Source organism: Sus scrofa, chromosome 7, assembly GCF_054392235.1.
Source record: "Sus scrofa isolate SSC_HxYL_T2T_F1_AM1 chromosome 7, Sscrofa_HxYL_maternal_Yorkshire_Landrace_v2.0, whole genome shotgun sequence".
Classification (NCBI taxonomy): domain Eukaryota; kingdom Metazoa; phylum Chordata; class Mammalia; order Artiodactyla; family Suidae; genus Sus; species Sus scrofa.
This window is the reverse complement of record NC_139389.1, coordinates 92,773,061-92,798,550: the sequence shown is the minus strand read 5'-3', so window position 1 is coordinate 92,798,550 and position 25,490 is coordinate 92,773,061. Positions and strand designations below refer to the sequence as shown.

At 40.4% G+C, this 25,490-nt stretch overlaps 1 long non-coding RNA gene across 4 annotated transcripts in view; it reads right to left on the bottom strand.

Annotated features, from left to right (window-relative positions):
- LOC106504490 (uncharacterized) overlaps positions 1-25,490 on the bottom strand; it is a 754,869-nt gene that overhangs the window by 296,133 nt on the left and 433,246 nt on the right. For 2 of the 4 annotated variants that reach the window (XR_014810930.1, XR_014810927.1), the window contains exon 5: positions 19,040-19,117. This is a non-coding gene — a long non-coding RNA (uncharacterized LOC106504490). Of the gene's footprint in view, positions 1-19,036; positions 19,118-25,490 lie in introns of those variants that run through there. The other 2 variants (XR_014810928.1, XR_014810929.1) reach the window with 1 other exon arrangement.

Below are 25,490 nucleotides of genomic sequence, written 5' to 3'. Positions count from 1 at the left end.
GCCTACTAGTCTTACTTCATCAGCTAGATTGCAACTGCCATGTAGGGCTTTTTTCCCTCTTTATTTAAACCAAATGCACCTGCCATTGAATTGGAACCCTCACTCCACACTCTGGCCCTAACCCTCCTTTGCATTCTGGCTTTTTTGTAGGGTGACCAACGTGTCCCAGTTTTCCTGGAATTTTGCTGGTTTTAGCACTGAAATCCCATAACCCAGGAACCGGCCCAGTGCCAACGAACCAGGATAGTTGGTTACCCTACCTACTTGCCTTAGCATGGATTAAGATTTTATGTTCTAAATCTTTATCTTCTGCATAAAAATGTTCTCATCTCAGATTGGCCTTTCAAGGCCAGGTTTAGATGCTTTTCTCTTATCAGCCATTCCTTTATCCATTCCTTCTCATATGCTTTCCCCTTGAGGAGTCAAGCCAAGTACCTTGGCCTAACATCTTAGCTAATGACCCACTGACTCCTGGTCTAGTTCTCAGTACAGCTCTCTCCCCTCTGGGGGAAGCTTAAGGGAAAGGCCCTGTGATGTACATCCATGCAAACCTCCTATAATTCCTTATTTTTTTTTCTTTTTTTTTTTTTGGCCATGCCCATGGTATGTGGAAGTTCCCAGTCCTGGGATCAAATCCGTGCCACAGAAGTAACAACACCACATCCTTAGTCCGTTGAGCTACCGAGAAATTCCCCTACCACAGTTCTTTATACAAGGGGCTTATCAAATGGGCAAAATTTTTTGATGGATTAATTGTTTCTGATCCCAGGACAGGCCCAATTTAGAGAAGGCTGAAGGCCAGGCAGAAAAACAATGGAGAATCTGGAGGTGACTGCACTCATTCCAGCTAAAAAACTCAGTAAATGACACTAAAATTTTCAATGGCAGAACATCCAGTACCTCTGTGCAATGCAGAGGGCTATCTATAACCCATCAGATGTGTGTTCATTTCTTTACGGAGACCAACCCCAGGCTTTGCAGATTTATGTAGGGGGAGTTTACAATAGTGCAGAACGTCTCCCAGGAATGGGAGCCAGTTACCACGCAACTCTGCTAGGTCATTCAGAATAGTGATCATTACGTATCCCTCTCAGGAAATTACAGAGGTCATATTTTGTAATGAATATATAGTCAAAAAGGACTTTTGACAAATAGGGTTCACCAAAGCCAAAGGAGGCCACCCTGATGCAAGCTATCAATAAAGTGTTAGGGAAGACACTGGGAGATTAACACCCTTTTCCAGTGACCCAGCTGTTCTCTTGAAGGTGATAACATGCAATCCAGGCACAGGATGACTAACAAAGGGATGGGGGGGGGGGTGCTGTGAGGAGCTTTCAAATCTAAGGATCCAGCTGAGTGCCTACTTACTTTTCCAAAAAATAAAGCTGTTTATTGTTTTAATCTAAGTAGTATTGTTTTTTTTTTGTGGGATGTTTTGTTTTGTTTTGTTATGAGTGTTTTAGGGCCCCACCTGCAGCATAAGGAAGTTCCCAGGCTAGGGTTTGAATCAGAGCTGCAGCTGCCGGTCTATGCCATAGCCACAGCAACACAGGATCCGAGTCACATCTGTGACCTACGCAATAGCTCCCAGCAACACCAGATGCTTAACCTACTGAGCAAGGTCAGGGATCGAACCCATATCCTCATAGCTATTAGTTGGGTTCATTACTGCTGAACAACAACAGGAACTCCTAATCTAAGTAGGATTGTGTTCCAACCAACAAGTACAAGGAAGGAAAGCTTTCATTGATTATTTTCCTTCTATCATATTACATTGCACTTATTTTTCAGGAAGCTGCTATACAAAAAGAAGCTCTCTCTAGAGAAAACCTGCCCTCTCTCTGTCTGCCTCTCTTTGTGCACATCTGTATGTATATTTATTTTAATTATTTTAATGTTATTTATGTTATACTATATTAATTATTTATTGTGTATTTTTTAATTTAAGTATGTACACATAGAGAGAGAGAAAGAGAGTGAAACTGATAGCATTTATGGCTTGACCCTACCCAGATTGGGACTTGAACCCACAAGATGAAACTTGAACCCAGCCTAAAACTAGATTAGGACCTGAACCCACAGTTTTAAATTAGACACACCCAGCATCTGGACTTACTGAGGTTCAGGTTCTTTGTGCTTCTTCACAGAAGGAACTCAGTAAGAGACAAAGTGATAGGCAAGGAATAGATTTATTAAGATAGGATGCTTGTGAGCGATAGACAAAGTGATAGGCAAGAGGCTCTGTCCTGAGAATTAGGTGGGCTACAGTTTTATCATCCAAGGGGAATGGGGGTGGGAAAAAACCACCTCTTCCTCTTCTATCTCTTCCTCTCAAGTAGTAACTCCTCCTTGGTATCAGGTAAGAGAGTATTTGACCCTATAAGGTCAAACTAGGTCTGCCATTGTGCTTATTCAAATCAGCAGAAGAGTGGTCCTTAAACTCCCTCCCTTGGTCTGAACCTGGATGTAGGCCTCAGCCCACCCCTCACACAATGACCTGAGGCATATCTTTTGCCTCCACTAGTCAAGCAAGCCTGCCTTGTTCTGATGGCCCTTTCAAGCAATTATGAATTTACAGTGATCTCCCAAAGTTTCCTAGGTTTCCTTTCTATCTATGATCCCTTACTGGGACTTCTAAAAATTACCTGTGTAACTATCCCTATCAAGAGATGGAGACCAGTGCACATCCGATTACAACCTGCCTCCTTACCAAGAAAAGTGCACATGCTGTGTTGGGAGAAGTCCAGACAGTTGCCTTGCACACCTCACTCACCCAACATCTATTCCTCTGAGGTCACAGGTGAACTGAACTAAAGACAAAATGTCCAGTGGCCTACCTTCTCACCTGCCAGCCTAACAAATCATTAAGAGGAAGGACTTGTATTTTCAGGCAGCTGCTGTATATTCTGGTCAAATGTACAGTAAATGCAATAGACTCAAATGTCACTCTTACAGTTTGCATGAATATAGCGCCCGGTTTGGGCATCGATCTTCCAAAAATTTAGCAAGTCCATGTATTCCAGAATTCAGTATTGGTGTTTCTCCAGTTTTTAACACCTCTATCAATTCTTTAAATAGTCTGAAGATTTCACATGTCTGGTCACGTCAGTGGCAAAATCAGTTTCCCTGCTCACATATCTGTTCTTCCAGAAAATAGTGATTTAACCTATCTCCAGTCCCATTAAGTTGTAGAAAGCTTATTCAGGCATTCTGGAAACTTGAAGATAGTGCTTCATGGTATAAAATGACTTCCCTAAGTGGACAATATAAAGCCTTTAAAAAATTAACATCAAGTAACAAAAAATAAAATTGAAAAGAAAATAGGCAAAGAGTAGAATAAGCACCACCAGAACTAAATATAGAGTGGCCCGTCTTTTGATTCTTCTTTCATGTTCTTTGTATAGCTATTATTATCCAATGTTTTAAATGAGCACTTATTAAATCAATGGAATCTACATCTTCCCTTGGGCAAAGCTCAGAATTTCGTTCTGGTTCTCTAAAAATATTGAAGTAGTGCTTTAGTAAGTTAATCATTAGTTAGTGTGAATCATTCTAAAATATATGATGAAGTAAATAAAAACAAATTAGCCTTTTTAATAGCAGAAGGACAAGTATAGAGAAATGCCCAAGAAACAAGGAGTCAAGAACATTCTTAGAGGCTAGTCTCTGGTTTTGCCCCAGGCGAGGTCTATGAACACTGGCAATTCAGGCCATCTCTGGAGATTCAATTTACACCCAAGGACATTGAGGGAACTAGATCAGGTGAACTTTAAGGTCCATTAGAGCCTTAATAGTTGAAGCAGTCAATAAGGAAGAAAAGAAATAGCAATCAACTAATTAGAAGTAATTAGATATTATTTTCTCTTATAGGTATCCAGTCTTATATAGAGAGAGTTGTTTTTAATTACACACAATGTAATGTTCATTGTAGAAAATAATATCAACCTCACTCTTTTCCACCAAAAAAAATCCCTAAAATCCTAGTACCTAGCAGTACCCATTTTCAATATTGTGATGTTATCTTTCACAATATTTCCTATGCAACATATAAATATACATATACATGCACATTTAAATGAGATACTATATCTCAGTTTTGTATTCACGCACCAAAAAAAAGCTGGTGGATATATTAATTGGTATAAATTTTTTACAGACCAGCTTGTCATTATTTATCAAAAGTATCAGAAATATATATATGTATGCTTTAATCAGGCAATTACACTGTTAACAAGGAATGAGAAAAGTGTACAAAAATGTGTGTAAAAGGATGTTTACTATAGCATTGTTTAGAATCAGCTAAAAAAGGTGAAAACAAAATAAATGTCTGAAAACTCAGGATTCTGTTAGGTGAATTTTATGGTACACACGATGGAATACAATGCAGCCTTTAATAATGATAGATATTTAGGAATAAGGAAAACTTCTTAGGTCATGAGACATTTCTTCCGACAACCACAGGTAAGGAAGTTTCCTGAAATGCATTTTTTAAAAAGCCACAGTGAAGCTGCTGGGATGGCACACCCTGATCTGGGCTGCTGACAACAATTCCAGGCTCTCCATATGCTCCACAGCTTCCAGAATTGGCAGGCTAACATTTTCTTTCTGCTGGCAGTGGTGGGCTTGCTGCAACTGTCACTGTTCCCGTTTACACTCTCTGCTCTATCTCCAAAGACTTTGCCCACCCTCACCAAGACCAGAGAGACACGTCCTTGAAGATAAACCATTAAAAACCTGGTGAGTGGTCTCTTGTACTTCTCAGTGGAAGCAGCCTTCTTCCTCTGGGGACAGGCAGGGACTGAATGCAGCAGGAGGGCCAGAAGGCAAAGGCAGCACAGAGGCAGTTGAGATATGAGAGTGATCGGGGACATACCACAAGATAGAAGGAGGGTCAAAGAGAGGAAAGAAACTAAAAGAGATATAGCTCTGGGGCTAGAACAGGATATGAGAAGCAGTATTTTCTGAATAATCATAAAGAGGCCGAAGATAAGACGCTATTGTGCTTTCTTTTCATTGATAATGCAACCAATGAATTAGAGAGGGAAACTCAAAGTAGAGTCAACCAGGTTCTGAATTGCTTGCTGATACCTGGGAATGGAAAGCTTTTTTCCTGCATGTATTTTCTTCTCTTCCTCTCCATCATCTCTTTTTCATTTTCCTAAATCATTTATACACTTGTCCATCTGTTTTCATAGATCAGCCAAACATTCCAATGGCTTGGGTTGGTACTCACAAGATGGGTGATGAGAGTAGGGTTACTGGTCCACCTGGGCACAGTAGGATGTGTACAATGGTTCACTTGTTCTAACCCTAGCCCTTGACTTATTCGATTTCAATGGGGCGAGTGTAGGTGAAGAGTCTGAAGGTGCTGTACAGCAACTTTCTCATCCTCTCCTGGCCACGCCAGTTGTGTGGCTTTGCTGTACCCATACTTATTGGATATTGTCTAGCTTTCCTTCATACCTTAATTTCTCATCTAGCCCTTCGCTAATGCCAAGTATACTTAGCAAATTTGGACTCTCAACAACCCCCTTTCTATGATTAGGTAAAGTACTCAATGGTCAGTTAAACTACTCCAACTCCTTTTCTATGATGAAGCATACTTTCCTCAACATCTCTATGTTTTCTACTTTGACACTTTCTTATTAATATGCATCAGTGAATGAGTAATTTACCTTCTACTTATCAGACATAGTCAATCGGGGTACAATCAAATAAATTGTCTGCCCAAGCATCCTTCTCTGCCGCCTAGCATCACTGACTGCCCCCGCAGCCATGCGCTTTTCTGTGCCCAGCTACCACGAGGCCAGTAGAAGGTGCAGCTTTTGCTTACCCGGGGCTTGGTACTGTCTCTCACTTCTGAGAATCCTAATCTCTAATCCTAATCCTAGAGATGATTAAATGCAGAAGGAAAGTCTCAGTGCTGCATGGAACTAGTAGAGGATGTAGATCATCACATTTCCTAATTGAGGAAGAGCCCACTGAGTCAACAAAACTGCTTCCAGGTGGAAGAAGGGACTCCAATTACCTGAAAATCTACTATGTGCCAAATACTATGCTACATGCTTCATGCTCAGTAGGTGAAGAAGACACAGTTATCTCCCAGGTGCAGAAGACACAGTTATCGTCCCCAAACTGGTTGTGCATAGACAAAGCATTTGCATGATAATTGGCTTGTAGACACTTTTAAGGGGCATCTGCCAGGGCAAGTCAAAAGGGAGACAAACCAGATGAATTTATGATAATAAAAACAATTTGTATGTTAAGTGCTTACCAAGAACTAGGCTTTGTGTCTCTTTCAAGTCAAGGTCTTAAATACCAGAATTGTCTTCATAAATGAACACAAGATTTGAATTTAGAACAATAATCCAACACACAGTAGCAGCATCATCAGAATGGTGTTGAATAACATAGGTATTAAATAGAATGACTGGAAATTGGTGATCGATTGGTATACATACCTATTGACCTGAATGAGGATTACTCTTGTTTTCTAAATATTCTAGATGAAGTGTTGTTTATTAAAACCAAACACAGTAATTAGTCCTATTGGTTTAAAGTCTCCAGAGTGCCCCTCATGGCTCAGTGGAAATGAATCTAACTAGTATCCATAAGGACACAGGTTCGGTCCCTGGCCTTGCTCAGTGGGTTTAAGGATCTGGCATTGCTGTGATGTATGTTGCCAATGAGGCTTGGATCTGGCATTATTGTGGCTGTGGTGTAGGCCGGTGGCCACAGCTCCGATTCAACCCTTAGGCTGGGAGCTTCTGTATGCCACCTGTGCGGCCCTAAAAATATACCAAAAAAAAAAAGAAAGAAAGAAAGAAAGTTCCTAATCGTAGAACAAGTTCACTATTCCATTTCCAGAAGTTTTCTCTATAGGTGCATTCATCCCTATTAACATTCTTTCTTAACTGAAAACTACTAGCATGGCTTTAAACTGCTAAATGCTTAAAGGAGGTGCTGGATCTTTTACAAACTTCCTTTTGTTTGCCCTTCTGACACCTGTGGAAGACAAAGTTGTTTTTTTCTTGCAGCTTGTTGTGGGCAGGATGCCAGGTCCGGGGCCCTCCATGATGACAGTGCTCAAAGCAGGCTGCAAGGGCCCTTGTGTAGGGGGCACCCATGGTGCTTCCTGAAGTCATAGAAACCTGGCCTACAGGTTCCTGGGGGGTCTTCTGACTGCCTGATGAAGACCTCAGAGACCAAAGGAAACATTTAAACACAGCCTGACTGCTTTGCATCCCAGAGAAAGCAAATCTCTATTCTGCCTCCTGGTTTTATCTTGCCATACAGGAAGTAGGACCTGACTCCAAAGGCAGCTGCCTGATGATTTAGCTGCTTGCTGTCCCTTATTTCTAGGAATTGAGAAATGCTTCAAATGATCAAAATGTTTTAAAGGTCCCTAAATATTTCCTTTGAAAATTGCCACTTATTCTGCCCTAGGGTCAGTCCTCTCCATTTTGGATGCCCTTCACCTCTACCCTGTGGATTTTTCACTGTGTGTCAATGAGTGCTTTGAACTTGCCGGGTATTAAAAGTAGGGTGCTAAAAAAAATAAATAAAAGGAGTTCCCGTCGTGGCGCAGTGGTTAAGGAACCCGACTAGCATCCATGAGGATGCGGATTCAATACCTGACCTCGCTCAGTGGGTTAAGGATCCGGCATTGCCATGTAGGTCGAAGACATGGCTCAGATCCCAAGTTGCTGTGGCTCTGGTGTATGTCAGTGGCTACAGCTCCAAATGGACCCCTAGCCTGGGAACCTCCATATGCCACCAGTGTGGCCCTAAAAAGATAAAAAATAAAAGTGAGGTGCTAAGCTTGTAATATTAGGTGAAGTAAATTCTAGGACATGAAGATAAATGGAAGAAAAAGGGATTCTAAGATTTTACTGAAATAATTTTTTTGCAAATACCATACTCAAAATAAGAAAAGTCTACATTTTTTCCCACTAATTTCTCACCTAAAAGATAAAGATATTGGAGCACATGGCTTATAACCTTCACCTCCCCATGAATATTTTTATGGTTGAATAAATTTTTAAAACCCATAAACCTGCTTCCTATTGTAAGATTCTGAAGGGGGATGATGTTTCAATTACAGCTGCTGAATTTGAAAAGTGGCTTCCCTAAGAAAATTGTGTCGAGATTGTAATTGAAAAAAGAAAAAGAAATAGAATCATTCATTCTTAACCTCTGTTGAACTAAAGACAAATATCTAATTTATCGAAATGGCCCAGAATCAAGAAAACGTTACACAGCTGAACCCACACATATATTGAAGCTGAAGACTAAGATGAGTGAGCCTTGAGTCAAAATAAAACCTTGTTTACACCAAACATTGACAAAAGATCTTTGAAATAAAAGTTCTTTCAGTCTCATATTATCTAGTGAACAGCAAAAATTACCCCCATTTACAAATTTATATATTTCCTGAAAGTTCAAAACCAATTATGCTCTCTGGATCCCTTTCAATAAACAATATGCATTCCCACATATTAGCTCTTTCATATTGACAGGCATAGGTAACTTTCTTTGGAAATTTTCGATGCATTCCACTGAGACTCCCATCTCTCAGTAACTATGACTTTGTACAGGCTGGGTTAGAAAGTCAAGGTGTTTTGTCCTCTCCTGGCACCACTTCTGCATTTTCTTAAGAGTGCTCGTGATTTTCTATTTGAAATCAATATTTGTACATATTTCTAGCTACCTAAACTACAATTTTCATTAGAGCAGGAACCACCTTTTTTACCTGCAAAGATTGAATCCTCTTATTTTATAGCCTTTCTAGCACTTTACACAAAGTAGTTACTCAATAAATATAAATGAAAGGACCCTGAAATCCCTCTTCTAGGAATGTATCCTATAAATATCGTGGTACAAGTGCAAAAAACAAATACCCATTATAGCACTGTTTTCAACAATGAAAACTGAGGACCACATAAAATGCTCATCTACAGAGGAATGGTGAAATAAAAACCCATATCATGCAAATTACAGATTGCTACATACACGAAATTTATAAAACATACACACTTGGCATCTGAAGACAGGAGCCAATTAAATAAATAAGATATGGGAAAATGTCCATGATATTATGCGAAAAAAGTTTAAAGAGGAAAGTTGCAGAAAAACATGTATTGCATGCTCCCATTTTTTAACAAGTGCCGAAATATATATGCTATATTATGTACTATAACATATTTTTATGCATCAGCTTTATCTGAAGTATACATTGTATGCTTCCATGAGCATATATCTCTGGGAAGTGGAATGTGCTGGACCAAAAGGGAAGTTTACTTCTTCATATAGTTCTATAGTGCTGAAATTCTATACACTGAATGTGTATGTCTTTGCAATAAAAGGTTAAGAATGTAAATATTATCTAAATGAATGAATGGACATTGAGTGAGTGAAGTCTATATAATCAAATGGTTAATTCTATTTACCTATTATGGTTATAAGGAATAGTTGATGAAATCAATCCCTTTCTAGGAATACTTTTCTAGGAATAAGACAGATATTTGCTGAAAGGCACTATAGCATCATGCAGATTATCCAACTCTGGGAGTCCATAGACTAAGTTCCTGGATTATCTACTAGCTACTGAGCTGCTTTCCTATGTCTTACTTTTCTGATTATAAAGTGAGGTTGCATGGAGTAAAGGATTCCAAAATCCCTTTGAGTTATAAATTTCGTGCCCATATTTTTTTGGGAAGAAGAGAAAGAAAGAGAGAGAAATCATGAGGGTCATCAAATGGCCAAAGCATTAAAGAAAGATTTTAGTTGCACTGCTATTAGAAGGCAGGCAGTTAACAGAATCTGACAATGAAAAAAAAATGAGTTCTTCGGAGGTTAATGTTCATTTTATACTTTGCTTCATGATATAAATTTAGGCTTTCATCTGCATTCAACTACATAACATCCTATAAGACAAGGGAACACTGTTTATAACATGGCATTTCAAATATCCAGATGATGGTCCATTTGGAATAGATTACAACTCTGCTTTCTGTCATCAAATATTCACATACTCATATTGCATCCATATGCAGCCAGGGACCATTTGTTGGTCCGGTTTTCTTTCATTTGAGGGGAAAGGGAAAATAGGGGAACAGTTTAGCCCAGAAGTTTTTCTCAAGATTCTTTTTTTTCCCTAACTTTTCTAGATTAGAAGCTAAAAAAATTATACAGGGGTTGATGAGCAAGTAACTTCCATTAATAATGCTGCAGCGGAAGTGAACCTGAATCTCATCAACATGAAATGCAACCTCCTGTCTCAGAAACCATATTGATCCATGAGTTTTACTCCAAATATGTTACAGATATAAGACAAGGAGTGTCACTCAGATACAGTCTAATGAGAAGAGCTTCTTTAAAAAAAATTTTTTTTTAATTTTCCAGCCTTGGTTTTTAAAAGAAAAGGCAACTTCGTTGAATCATGATATCTTATTAAATGCAAAAGGGGCCAACAGATTTCATTGTCCTCAGTGATATTTTATGCAATTCTTCTTATGGTTCTGACAGAGGATCTAAATTAGACCTTAGAAGGTATAAGTTCATTTTTTCACCAACTTTGAAAGACGATCTCCCCCATTGAATTCTACTTGAAATTCAATACATACAGTTTTGTCTTTAGCAGTTCCCAGAATGATATCTATAATGTGCCATCTCTCCCTCACCTGTGTCTAGTTTTCGTTACCCCAATATTTCTTTGTTCCTCTTTAAGAGCTACAAAGAAAGTTCTGGGAAGACTGCATTGAGAACACAGGGAAAGAAATTTCAGAGTGGGAAGAATGATGGAAAGGATTGCCCTCTTCCAACTAAGAAGGCAGGGAATTTCAGCATCGATTATTAGAGATGATGGAATCAGGGCTGGCAGACGGATGCCTAGGTGATTTCTCTCATGCACACTTACCTCCCACAAACTCTGCCCTCTTCTGCCATGGCTGTTCCCTCCAGGAGCTTTCTCATCTCCCTACAGTTGACCAAGAACCCCATCTTCCCATTTGAAACCTCAAACAGGATTAGTCTTCATCATGTCCAGCAGTAGAATCTTCTCTTCCAACCCTATCCAAATCTGCATAGCCAGTGTAGACTCTACTCATCTGTAGATACTAAAAGCAGTGGCTTCTGAGAGGAAATCATAGGTGCAAGACAGTTCTTCCCACTTCCAGCCTGTGCTTGTTCCCTCTAAGCTCAGACACCATCTTAAAATCTAAATACTGGATTTCAAGCAGCCACTTCCAATGGATTAGAGTTGACCTGAAAGCTGGAAAACTTGCCTCAGCCCCTAAAGGCCAAAACTGCTATTGCCTAGATAATCATGAAGAGCTGCCAGAGAAGGTGGGTAAGGTGAGTACCTAACCATGAGGAAGGTGGATCTTTCACTAAACTTCTGAGGATGGCACACCACCCACCTGTGAGGCTGACCCTCCTTCTAAAATACCCCTTCTTTTTTTTTTTTTTTATTTTTCCTAACATATCTCTTCTGCTTCAGGACTGTAAGGATAGAAGGGTCCAATGTCCCTCTGCCACATGCTCTGAGGACATTGCCAGCTTCTTTGTCCTTGGCTGTTTAATGATTCAAGGCTTAATTGCGCCTTTAAAGTGTACAACTTTGCTGTACAGTTCAACGCACTGGAAAGAAACAAAATAAATTGCCACTGTTCTTGAATGCCATACGCATACACATTTGGCTGTTTTCACCTAATTCTGAACTTGTAAGCGTTTATTCAAGTATATGGCAATAGCATGCAATGTTTGCTTGTAATGAAAAAAAAACACTTGTCTAAAAATTTTACTCAGCTGATTTTTTCACCTTGAATTTGGGAATACTTTTCTGAGTGTATAATCCAGATCATTGTGCTGAATTTGCACCTGTGTTATGCAGGTACCATGGACCTACCATATACAAAGTAGCTATTTGAATCAATAACATATATGAGATGTAAATCATCTGACTTCTATTAAACAAGCAAGTTGTTTGACATCAATATATAGAAGCATCATTTCTTTCTAATGCCTTAGATTTGTGACTTTCCTCCCTGTCACAGCACTCCCACCTACACATGCCCATTAATACAGGAATAAACTATCCCTTTTTTATTCACATCAGGGTATTTCACCACAGATGTCTTCTGAAAACCTGTCCAATAACCAGAATCCCTCATTCATATTCACACTGTGTCTCAGTTCTCCCTACATGATTTCAACACATTTTTCCCAAGTGGTTTGGCACTTCTCTTCCCAAAGTTTCTAAAGTTAGCCCTAGCTTTCTCTCAGATAAAAACTGCCTAAAATACTAAGTTATCCTTATTAATAACAAAGTTTGATCCATCCAATTGTTGCACCATCATTCGCACAGTAAAAAAATATTAGCCTGACTATTCACAAGACAGCTGACAGGACCCTCTTCAAAATCAAACCTTTTGCATGGTTGTCTTTGTTTTTTAGCTCCTTTGCCTGTTAATCAAACTTTTGTGAATTTTTCCATAAACTGAATCTAATGCCAGATGAGACAAGGTAGTGAGATTTAGCCAATAGTTTGGGAATATTAGAATCCCATGGATCTGTCAATACAAGCCATGATTTCTCCAATCATGATGCTACTTTCCCTACTAGGAAATCTTACACAGTTATAATTTCAAGATTAGTGTTTATTTCATTCACCATGAGCTGGACCCTAACTCTCTCCAGATCATTGAGGATCATTGTGATTGGCATGAGAATAAACATTTCTCAGTAATGAAGAATTAGACATTTCATACCGATGATAACAATGCTACATACATAGTGTGTATTTTTTTAATGTACCTAGCTTCCCAAAAGACTGAATGTTACATGGAAATGAACAAAGACCACCCAAATGAGCATAAGCAAAAGCTAGCTACTCTGAGCTTGCTGTAGCAAGGGGATCGGCCACTATCCCTTGTGTTTGGCAGAGACTCAAAGGCAGGCAGAGCAGTGGGAAAGCTTCATAGTGGAAAAAAGTAGTGCATCCTGTTTGGAGGAAGCTGTTGGGGAAACTGGATCAACTAGAAGGGGGGCATCCTCCGTGATTAGTTATGGGAGGATTTTGACTTTTTCTCATTGCTTATACATTGGAAGCACAGGCATAAATTAAGGAAAATGTTGGTGATTAATTAGATCCCGGCCCTTTGGAACATCCTGGACTGATTACTGAAGGGTGCCATAAGAGTTCTGCTTTCACATATAATCTGACCATTGTTAGCTTGTACATTCAGTCTCTCGATTTTTAAACACTGAAAAGTCTCCCTGAAATTGGCAACATGAAAATGGCCGTGCTGTTTTAACAAATGGTACTTCCCATCCAGTTTGTTTGTTTAGCATTTCCTTTCTGTAATTACAAAGTCAAATTTATCAATGTATATTAATTTGAAGAAAGAGAAAACACAAAGAAAATTATCACTAAATATCCCACCATGTTTATAAGATAGCCCCATTAACATTGTGGAGAATTCATTTCCACCATTTTTTCTATATTAAAAAAAACTACAAAAATAAAATTGATCTGGGCATAGAAATTCTGATATGGGCAAATTCTTTTCTAAACCAGCTAAAAGCCAATAATCATGAACATTCTCTGCCTTGTCATTGAGAAATTTTTCCTGTCATTTTAACGACTATATTTAGTGACTACATATATTAAGGGTCCCTGGAATAGAGGCAACTTGCTGCTAATTTGGGATCTTTATGGCATTTCTTACTTTTCCCTCTGATAAAAAAGAAATATATACATTTAATATATATTTAGATAAGATAGATATCTATTATCTATATAATAGATAAATAAGAATATATATAACTGGATCAATTTGCTGTGCAGCACAAATTGACAGAACATTGTAAATAAACTATAATAAAAATTCTAAAAAACAAAAAATATATCACACTGAACAGTCTCACGGGTAACTCTTGCCACACAGTTCTGAACCAATGGATTCTTAAAAAAAAAAAAAAAACAATTAAAGTATTGAAGAGGCAACAGGACAGAGAGAGAAGACCCATGGGAGTCAGTAGGAGATTTTGGTTGTGTCTGCCCCATTTCCTCTTCTGTCCTTAAGCCCTTCACTTCTTTTGGACCTCTTCTAAATAAAGAGAAAGACCCTCTGAGGATGCAGCAGTAATGCTGATTCACAATTCTGCCATCCCTGCTCCTGCTCTTCATGAAAGAGGCAGCAGAGGCAGGAGTGCTATAGAGCCTGGCAGCACCCTTCAGTGTAGAGGTCTGGGCATCTTGGTGGAGATGGGAAGCTGGCCACATTCATGAAGTCTGCTTTTCCCTGACAGAGGATGCAGGCATCACAAAGTTCCCAGAAGCCCTGTTTATGGGTCTCTTTCATCTTCAGAGGGTGAAGGCTGCCTTGCTTTACCAGTCAGCAGAGGAAGAGGAGCTATGTCAACTGCCTTCAAAACACAATGCTTCCCTGTGCCTAGAATACCAGACAGTGGTTATTTTTATTGTTACCACAGGGAGATGGGGAGTTAGCGCAGAGTGTACAAGCTGTCACTGTAGCACTAAATAAGGAACTCAAATCTTGGCCTTGCCGTGTGACCTTGGTCAGTCACAAACCTCTCTGGGCATCCTTTTCCTCATCTCCAAAATGGAGGGGACAAGGGTACTTTCTTCGTAGCATAGCTGTAAGGAGTCAGCGCCCAGTAAGGACTGGCTGCTCTTAGCAAGAGCAACAGCAACATGATGTGGCTTCTGGCATTGACTCTGAAGGTCGATTGCCTGGATTCAGATCCTGAGTCTAACTCTTCACTGCTGTGCATGTGTAGACAAGTGAAGCAACCTCTCTGGGCTTTGTCACCTCATCTATGAAAAAGGGATAGTAAGAGCATCTTCCTCAGAGTTCTTTGAGGGTGATATGAGATAAGGTATACAAACATGAATAGCGCCCAGCACATAGTGAGCCTCCAGAAATGCTGGCTGCTGCTGCTGTTGTCATCACTCAGATTTTGTCTTTAATGACCTTATGCTAATCCTCACTGGCAGGAAGCCTGAAGCTGGGAGGAAGCCCTTGACTCTTCCCTGTTGTCCATTGCTGAACATGTGAGAAGGAGTCCATAAAGTTCTTTTAAATCAAAACCAAAACGGAGTTAAAAGCCTTTGTTCTATCAACATCAATCATCAGAATGTATCACTCATTTTGACATGAGTAAATATAAGTAATTCTATGAAAACCAAAGTCCAACTGCTATGTCCCTGCCTTCATTGCTTTTTCTCAAATTAGATTCACACAGTAGAGTTGCAGGAGTGGTGAGATCAGTCAAATTCACATTTCAGGTTGAACAACAGACTGGTCTATCCATGTCTATTTGTGACTAGGGCTGGGTGATATTATTTTGTGTGTGTGTGGTTGATCTTGAATACAAAGATCCTTAACACTAGCAGAGTTAAGAGGAGGGGACAGTTCTCAGCATTGCTGTCATTTTATCAGCCACCAGAAAAATGACAGTGGGGTGTTTTTAAGGCAATCTAATAAGTGGCTGACAACTGTCAGCGAGACTGTTAGGGACCATCCGTAAAGGCGCATCTATAAAAAGCAGAAGGTCCACAGACAGCACAGAACCCTAGCCAAAAGAGCTAGAACAAAAGTTCCCTGGTGGCTCAGTGGGTTAAGGATCTGGCTTTGTCACTGCTGTGGCTCTGGTTACTGCCGTGGCCCAGGAACTTCCGCATGCTAAGGACGTGGCCAAAAAAACAAAAAGGCTAGAACAAGCATAAGGGGATACCCTTTGATAAAGAGGCTCATTCTGCCTTATGCCCCAACTTTCTTTCCCTACTTAACTACCTTCAAGGAGAACTATTCAGAAGCCAACACTGAAATCTTCGGTTAACCAGGAGCTTAAGTTAAACAAAGTTGTGGGTATATTTCACTATTAGATATCAGAAAATATTATTTATGCAGACAAAGAGTAAAACTGTGATGACTCTCTAAAATCTTTAAAAATATTAATTCAATCAAAAGCGTGTGTAGCACCTCTTACGAACCATAAATGATTCCAACACAAGGATGAGAAATAAAATATTTCTTCCAACATCTTTTTGATCATATCCATTGAAAACTGCTTTAATACCTGGATTCCCTATGGTACAAGGTGCACAGTATGTGCTCAATTAAATCTAATCAAATGTAAATACCCCAGCAGTGCACATCCAGTACCACAGACTGAATTATACAGTCTGATCACATCATGTTCACTAAGGAACACAGGGTACCTGTAATGTGTCTTTCATATGAACATGCTTTGTCTGTACAGGGAGACAGGTGGGAGAGGAACTACATGGGAACTAGCCTTGCATCCAGCTGGCTCTGGGCAAAGGGCCTGATCCTGGCTAATGAAGAGTAGCATCAGCAACCTCCACACAGGGGCATCATTCTTTGTGCTCTACTCATTCTCCCTATAATCTATGCCATCTTAAAGGAACAGTGTCACAGGAACACAGTATGGAGCCTGCTTTCTGCTGAGAATTTCCAGGAAGGTATTCCAAAGAGTAGACATTAAAACTAGTCTTTGAGGCATGAATAGGATTGTGGTGGTGATAAATGGAAGGAAGAATGTTCCAAGCAGAGCAAACAGCAAGAACAAAAATTATAAGACGTGCAAAACTGCAAATCAAGGTATACATCCAAAAAAAATAGAAAACGGGGACTCAAAAAGATACTTCCACACCCATGGTGATAGCAGTGTTGTTCACAATAGCCGAAAGGTGGAAGCAACCCAAGTGTCCATTGCCAGATGAATGGCTAAACCAAGTGTAGTCTATGCATATAATGGAATTCAGCCTTAAAAAGGAAGGATATTCTGACACATGCTACAACATGGATGAATCTCGTGGACATTATGCTTTGTGAAATAAACCAATCACAAAAGACAAATATGGTAGAAGTCCACTCATAAGAGGCACATAGAGTATTCTAGCTAGTATTCAGAAAGTAGAATGGCAGTTACCAGGGCTGGGGAAAGTGGGGAATGGACAATTACTGTTTAGTATACACAGAATTTGTTTTGCAAGATGAAAGGATTTCTGGAGATGAATGGTGGTGATGGTTACATAACAATGTGAATTACTTAAGACCACCAAATTATACACTTGAAAATGATTAAGTTGGTAAATTTTATTTTCTATGTAATTGACTGCAATAAAAATAGTATTTTAAAGTGCAAACCAAAAACCGTCAAAACGAAGCCCTGCATTAAAATATTTATCCTAACTACTTTGACAGCTACACTCTCAATAGAATGGACAGTTATGCTTTATGCAAATTTGTACTATGCAAATTGGAAATATACGCTTTCAAAATATTAATGACATTTACCCCTAAACTAGAAATATGAATGTCCCCATAAAGTTTTGTATTTAACCAAGAACCATATAATGTTAGGGTTCAAATGCCAAAATAATTGCAAACTATGTTAAAGGTAAGACACGTGTCAGCATTAATAAACAAAAATCACCATCATCTTTGTCAGTGACTTCTCAGCACATGATTTTACTGAATGTTGAGTTATTATTTTTAAATACATGGTCCTAAATAAAAATTTTTCTTTTGCCATATCCTTTACATTCAAGTTCTTATATACTACAACTAATACTGAAAAAAAATGGAAATGAATACATTTGGAAAATAAATTAGAAGCAGCCCTATCTTAAGAAGCAAGTCAACCATTTATCAATGATTTCCTTACCTTTTCAGGCCATATTTTTTAAAAGTGTTAATCCCTACCTTCTTAAATCTGTGTGTTCCAGGGACACTACCCATAAACATACATTGTTCTGGAATTCAGTGTGTCTATTAAAAAAATGTATTCTTGTAGGAAATTCAAATATCTTGTGTTATGAAAAGTCCAGTTTCCCTTTAGAAATGCTATCACTAGACTCCCAGAAAATGTCTATAGTCTGCTGGTCTGGAGCCCTCCTTTGTTATGCCCATGATTGCTACTGCAATCTCATTACTACCTCACTGCCACATTCAAGGTCTGCAGAGCCTCCTCCCAGGCACAGAGCCTCATTTGCTCAAAGACAACCATGCATGTGTGAAGCAGACCCAGGAGGTGCACCTGCTGGCTCCCAAGTGCCTGGTCTGGGAAGCCTTCCACTGAACTAGGATGCCTGGATGCCTAGAGGCTTCTCCAGATGGTGAGAAACCGCCTTGACGCCTACACAGATTTTATCTCCTGAAAGCAGTCCTGAAAAATTGTCAAAGTATTGGACCTCAGATCACTGGAAGCTTCCAGGGGTGTCAAAATCATTCAATCAGTGGCCCACTGGAGAATGGAATAACTTGACCCTCTCAGTATATAGAGTCCTAATTGAATGTATACATGATATGTGTATGAGAGGTAGAATATTCCAAGACTCATGTGTCTACCAAATAAAGAGAAGAAAATTGAAGGCTGGGAAAATATTACCAAACATGTTGAAGCCATGCAAAACATGAAGCCTCTTATCAAATATACATTTTTTGCTGTTTGAACATTTCTAGCAGAGACACACGGTCTGTCTCTATGCCACCACCAAGGTCGGTCTGTGAAAACAGGGACTGTGAGTAACAGAGGGAAGTTTTCTGCCACTCTTCCAAACCCTGAAGAAAGACCAACAGCAACATGAGGAAGGAAGCATCCAGCCCAGCTACTGGGCATAGGGTGTATCATCAGCTCAGAGTCCAGCCCCAGGACCTGTGGTTGCAGTGTTATCTGACACCCTCTGCCCAAAAGGAGGAGAAGTTTGAGCTTGGAAAGTGACTTGCCATGTCAGCCAGAGCTCTCTGGGGAAACAGAAGTACAGGCAGCTGAAGGGGACCCTCTGAAGAGGTGTGACTCCTGGCATTCTTGTGGAATGACTTCTCTAGACCAGGGCTCAAAAGTTTACCCCCAACACACACACACAATCTTCCTAGCAAGAAGAATAGGATGGCAAGAATTCAATGGAATAAAATGAGAATGTTAGAAGAAGTCCTGCCATAAATGAGATGCATCTAGAAGTCAAGTCAAAGAACTGACTCACATTTTTGTCTCCAGCAAAGGTTTCAGTGGGAGCTCAGAGGTGGCATAGCTGGAAATTCATTCATCTCCAGACTGCTATCTAGGTAAGGAGGAAAAAAAAGTAAATTCTTGGATTTTATGTTTGATGACAGTACTCCTTTTCTATTTTTCAATCACACAAAATAGAACTTATTAATGAGCTCTCCAATTTCATGAAGAGAGATCTAAAGCAAAGAAACTAAATCATCTAAAGCAAGCTTGTGGTGTTGTAGCTTTGAGGGCAGAATGGCATCTGTGTGCAAGGGAGCAAGACCTGCCCATCACAGCTCTGGAAAGCACAGCTGGAGAAGGAGGAAGAAGACACCAGAACAAGCAGCAGGGTGCTGTGAAAAGGAAAAATCTCAAGAAAGAAGATAGGCAGCATCCCTAAACACACACACACACACACACACACACACACACACACACACACACACACTTTGCTGGTACCTTAAATCATGCAACTCTCATCTCCCAATTATACTGCTGGGTAGTGAAATTGTGGTCTTCCGCATTAACGAATGTGTATATGTTTGTATGTATGTATGTATGTGAGTGTATGTATGTGTATGTATGTGAGTGTAATATATATATTGCACTTGTATGTATATTAAACTCACATACATACAAATTACAATAAATCATACATACAAATACAAATAAGATACATACATATAAATACATACAAATAACAAATAAAAAACAAATAATTTTTCAAGATGTGAAAGTCCTGGGCCTTCAATCCATTATGATGATCCTCTGCGCCTTCCCCCTCCTTGCCAGATGGTACCAATTAAGAGTTAGACCCTCATCCTAACAGATGTTAACCAAATAAACCCAATCTGAGGCTTTAATGAACAAAACCAGACACATTTACTATACCCAAGAGAAGCAAAAATAAATCTAATGTATACAGTGGGCCACTTGGGTTAACTTGCAATGACTGTGGCTGTGAGAAGTTTCCACTTTTCCCACGTACTTGTAAATAGCATAGCAAAGACTGATACACTGTTTAACAAAATCCTAACCTTGGAATCCTTCCGTTCCTTTCATTTTTGCTTAATATTGTTTAGAGAGGCCATTTTCATTTCTGAAATAACTAGCATTTCTTTTACTGAAATAAGAAGCAGAGCTTTTCTAAGATTCCAAATCAGTAATGATTAGCAACTAAGCATGCAGCTTGTTCGGTGTCAAGAAAACATGTCACTTTCCTGGTCTCTCTGCTAGCTCTGGATGAACGCTGCTTACAGCACCTCCATAAGCTTCGTCTCAGAGGTGCATTTAGGATGGCCATGCAGAGTGGAGGCGGTGCAGCTCAGGCGTTCAAACCATCTTCCAGGACCCCCCTGAGCCCTAATATTTTCCTGAACAACAGGTGGCAGTAAAGAGACACATTTTGCAGGAGCTAATTAAAGAGGTTTTCTGTTTCAGGCGTGGTTGTACAAATGCTGCTTAAAAGAAAGGATTGGGTAGTAAAAAAAAAATACAACCTGATTCAAATTTCTCTGCACACACTGTTCTGTTTCTACATATGTCACACCTAGATATTCTCTCCCCACCACCTCCTTGCCTTATTTAAAGAAATCACCTTGGGATTAAAATAGTTTCCTTATTGTGGAGACCTAGGGGTTTGCAATTAACAGACCTCCAACCACCAACCCCCACCCCAATACACACAGGCATGCATGCATGCACATACATACACACACACACACACACACACACACACACACACACACACACACACACACACATTACCACACTAATACATCTAAGAGAGCTTGAGCTTGTCAAAAGCACAGATTCCAAAGCAGCAAAGCCAAGGGGTGCTTTGTGAGAAAGCTGCCATATTATGGGAACATTTGGTTTCTGAACTGCCTTAAAATGGTGACCTTTTTTCTAGTGCCAAATAAACATTCTGCAAGCTGCACTGGTGTAGAACAAAAGTATCATCCGATAGTTGATCATGCGGATCAAAGAATCGTCTTTTAGATCCTTTCATCATTTTGACCAGAAAAGCCCATTTGTTTGAATTCTGAGCAGAAACCAGTCCACTTTGTTTTTAATGCACATCTCATTTAAAAAAAAAAAATCTTCTTTTAGGAGGGCACAGCACACAGCTCTCCTCTGAAGGGGGGGGGGGGAGAGAGAAAGAGAGACTGATTTAATAAAACACCAAGTCCTAGGGAATCTACATGACTAATTTTGTATTAAAAAAATACTGAAGACGTCTGTTCCAGTGGGAACTGTCCCCAACTATTAGTCAAACTGCAATTGCAAACATTAGTCATGAAGACATGGAAAATACAATCTGCAGCTCATCTAGTACATTTTGCACAATAATACAGTTTATGGAACTCAGTATCTCCCATTGAGTTGCCGTGTGCCACCCAGTGATGCAGTCCAATTTTGTCATGTTTGACTGATTCATGAAGTTCTCTGGGCAGATCTTTGAAAGCAGCACACTTTACACTGAGCTGGACCACTTGGCCAACTTTCTTTTTCCCCTCTCTACTCTATTTATCCCACAATGGCATGGATATGCTCTACTTTTATTACTATGGACTCAAATGAAAGAAAAGAAAATCTGTAAAATTAAGAGTGATATGGGACATGTAAGTAATCAATAACAAAGTCTGTTATTCTGCACTCCCGTCTCTTGGTTGTCAGAAAGTAGGGGTGACCTCTCCTCATTGATTTCTGTGAAATCTCCCAAGTTCACAGAGAATGAACATTTTTAACTTTTTCCAACATTCATCACAGTCTGGTTACTTGCTTCATCTAAAAGTGACTACTTTGAAGGTCCAAGGCTAATTCTCTAGCTGTGTTCACATCCCAGGGCTGAGACAAGCCAGAAATCTAGGTGTGACCTTTAAGTCCTCCCTTTATGTTCTCCTACTAACTCCATCCAGAAAATGACCAATGATTCTAGCCTAGACCTTCCGAATGTACTGCTTGGCTATGTAACTCCTATTCATCCTTACAGATTTACTAAGGCTTCCCTTCCCCCTGAAAACCGGCTCTCCTTTCCTGCACTTAAATTACATCCTGCATCTGAGTATTTCCATAACCCACCATGACCAACTCTATCAGCAAAGTCACAATTTCTCATCATTGTCCAGTTGCATGCCTATCTTCTCCAGGAGGTTTTGATCTCCTTGAAGAATATAACTGTATCATTTTCCTCTCTCTTGTCAATATGTACCCAAGCCAGGTGTTTGGCAGATGGATGGAGGGATGGACGTGTGGGTAGAGGGACAGTTAGGAGACCTCTCAACAAGAGGACCCTGGCTTCCCCTGCCCTAAATTCTTGCCAAGTCCAAATCACAGCTGTCATGAGGACGCTCTTTTTACCCACACTGCCTGGCCAATTTCTAAGAACAAACTATTTTTAAAGAAAATTTAATTTACACTCAAAGACTATCCCCGAACACTATAACCCTCGGAGAAAGCCTCAAGGAAATAGCTCTAAACCATGAACGACTGGTCTCAGAAGCTGGGCCACATTTTAAAACCCAAACCAAGCAGGCTGCTATCCTGCCCCCATTCCTTTATGTAGCTCTGTTGTAGTCTAGAAAGCCTGCCTTGAATTCTTCCAGGTGAAACACCGCCTGCCTCAGCAATTAGAGGCACCTAGCCTACCGAGGTAAATGGCCTCTTTTTGGACCTGGAATAATGTAAATCCCATGAGAAGAGGGCCAGAACTTTCACCAGCAGAAACACTTCATACCTCATCATACTTTTGTGTGCACTTAAAATACCAGCCATCATTCCAGGTCAGCGCCTCACACACGATCCAGATTGAGTCAGCAGATAAAATACAAGATACTCAGTTCAATTTGTTTCAGATAAACAATAAATATCATTTGTGTAAATACAGTCATGCAACATTTGAGATACACTTATCTTAAAGAATTATTGATGGCATTCTCTTGTGGTTCAGTTAAGGAACTAGCATTGTCACTGCTGTGACATGGGTTTGATCCCTGGCCTGGGAACTTCCACACGCCTTGGGCACGGCCCAAAAAAAAAAAAAAATGTAGTAAAAAATTATTCATTACCTACTAAAACTCAAATTTCACTGGGTGTCTCACATGTTAATTTATTAAATCTGCAGCCCCAACTCAATGGTGTAGGGTCAGGTGTCTCAGCAGAGATTTCTAAGGAGAGTGGATATTTCACTGGGAGTTAAAAGGAAAGTTCTGTCATCTGGTTTGGTCCTGCCATGTGGAAGATAATTGTGTTTTGCCCTTTGTCCATGGCCATCCCTGAGGGAGAGTGTGGCTCTTTCTGCCCTTGTAGCACCATTTCAAAGCCAGCTTGCGCTCATGAAATTAGAACGTGTTTCCTGATGTCTTCTCTCTGAATTCTCCTCAAAACCGTCATCTGAGAGTCACTAAATATGAAAATCCTGACACCAGTCCTGTGCACAGGGAAAAACCTCCAGGAAATATTGTGCAAAAGAGCCTTTTCTTTTTTTTCAATTTTTTTGTCTTTTGTCTTTTCAGGGCCGGACCCGTGGCATATGGAGGTTCCCAGTCTAGGGGTCAAATCGTAGCTGTAGCTGCCGGCCGACACCACGGCCACAGCAACGCAGGACCTGAGCCACGTCTGAGACCTACACCACAGCTCACAGCTAGAAGAGCCTGTTCTATAATCGTTTTATGTTTTGTGACCCCTGTCCCCCGCAATCACATGTACATTTCCAGATTCCAGATACTCTTCATGTCTATTATCTTCTCTTTGGCTCCAAGCACACATGTACAGGGTGTGAATGAGGGGAAGCCAGAGGAGGCATGTAGGTTGCAGAGTTTAAGGGAAGCACGGGGTCCTCGAGCAGAGTCGGTTCCTTTCATTTTATGCCCCAGGTGCTACACTTCCCTCTCCCTGGACTTCATCCTGCCAATATAGACTATTTCTCCTCAATCTGAATGGTTTGGGAGACAAAATTCCACTTTTCTAATAATCAATTCATAGTCATTTCTAGTGTGATTCAGTTTAGGAGGAAAGGCGTTGCAGTCTTTAGCAGACACAGTCCCTTGCTGACAGAGAAGTATGATGATCAGAGACAGGTCCTCTGCATCCTGAATTTGCCCCTGTCTTCAGCACCCCTGCAAGCACAGTCAAGTGTGTGTTCATTTCCTAGGGCTTCTAGAACAAAGTACCACAGACTGGAGGGGAGGGGGCTTAAGTAGCTGACATGGAGTCTCACTGCTATGGAGGCTGCAAGTCCAAGACCAAGGTGTTGCCCGGCTTGGTTCCTGATGAGGGCTGTGAGGGACATTCTGCTCCAGGCCTCCCTCTAGCTTCTGGTGGCTTGCTAGCCACCTTTAGCAGTGTGGCTTGTTGAAACTGCACCTGACCTCTGCCTTCATCTTCATGTGACACTCCGCCTGCGTGCATGACTCCAAATTCCCCCTTTTTGAAACACCAGTCATACTGGATTAAGACTCACCTTAATGAATTCATTTTAGCCTGATCATCTATCAGGTCATTACCTAAGGACCCTTTCCCCAAATAAGCTCACATTGAGGTACTGGGTGTTGGGACATCACCATATGAATTTGAGGGGACACCAATGAACCCATAATAGAGTGTCTGATTGGTCAAGGACATACTTGTTGACTCACAGGCCCCCCCTGGACAGGTGACCATTTCTCTTAAATTTGCTACCCTTCCTCCAACCTCAAACCAGACCTTCTTCTAATCACGTTATATATCGTACACCCCCTGTGGACAACCTGTGTGCCTTTTTCCACATGGGGACAATCCCTGAACCACAGAAGACCTGGTAACCCATCCTGGTTCTGTTATTAGCATCATTAAATCATGCTAGACAAGCATGATTGTTCTGTTATTGGCATCATTAAATCATGCTAGACAAGCCCCTAAGATACTCTCTTCCATCATCATTATAGAACCGAGAACTAAGTGAATTTCAAGGACACTTTCTGCTCTATTTTTGTTGTTGTTGTTTCCTATTTGCTTCATCAAAGCATCACTTCCTGGGAGAGTAGAGTTAAAGAATCAAAGTATCTCAAATCCCAGAAAGTTTCTTTTTTTTCAAAAGCAGGGAGCCCTGGGTCGCAGGGGAGAATGGCATGCTCACAACTGCGCAGGGTTTCTCAAGGAGACTCGGGACCACTGGCCAGGGGACCAGGCCATGCCCTGGCCATGTCCATCGCTTTAAGGGCCGGGTAGAGTTCCTTCCAACCATGAGACACATGGCATCTGAAGCAGGGGGAGTGACAGTTTATGAGCATCCCAGAGAGCAGGACAATATGTGAAAAGGGTGGGCTGGAGGAGAAAATAAAGGAGAGGGAGAAACAGGCTCCAGAAAAGGGCTGTTGTACTGAGAGGAAACAGCCAATGATGAGTTTGAGATATGGTTCTTTCCAGAATGGCTGTGTGACCTGGGGGGTCATTAAATATAA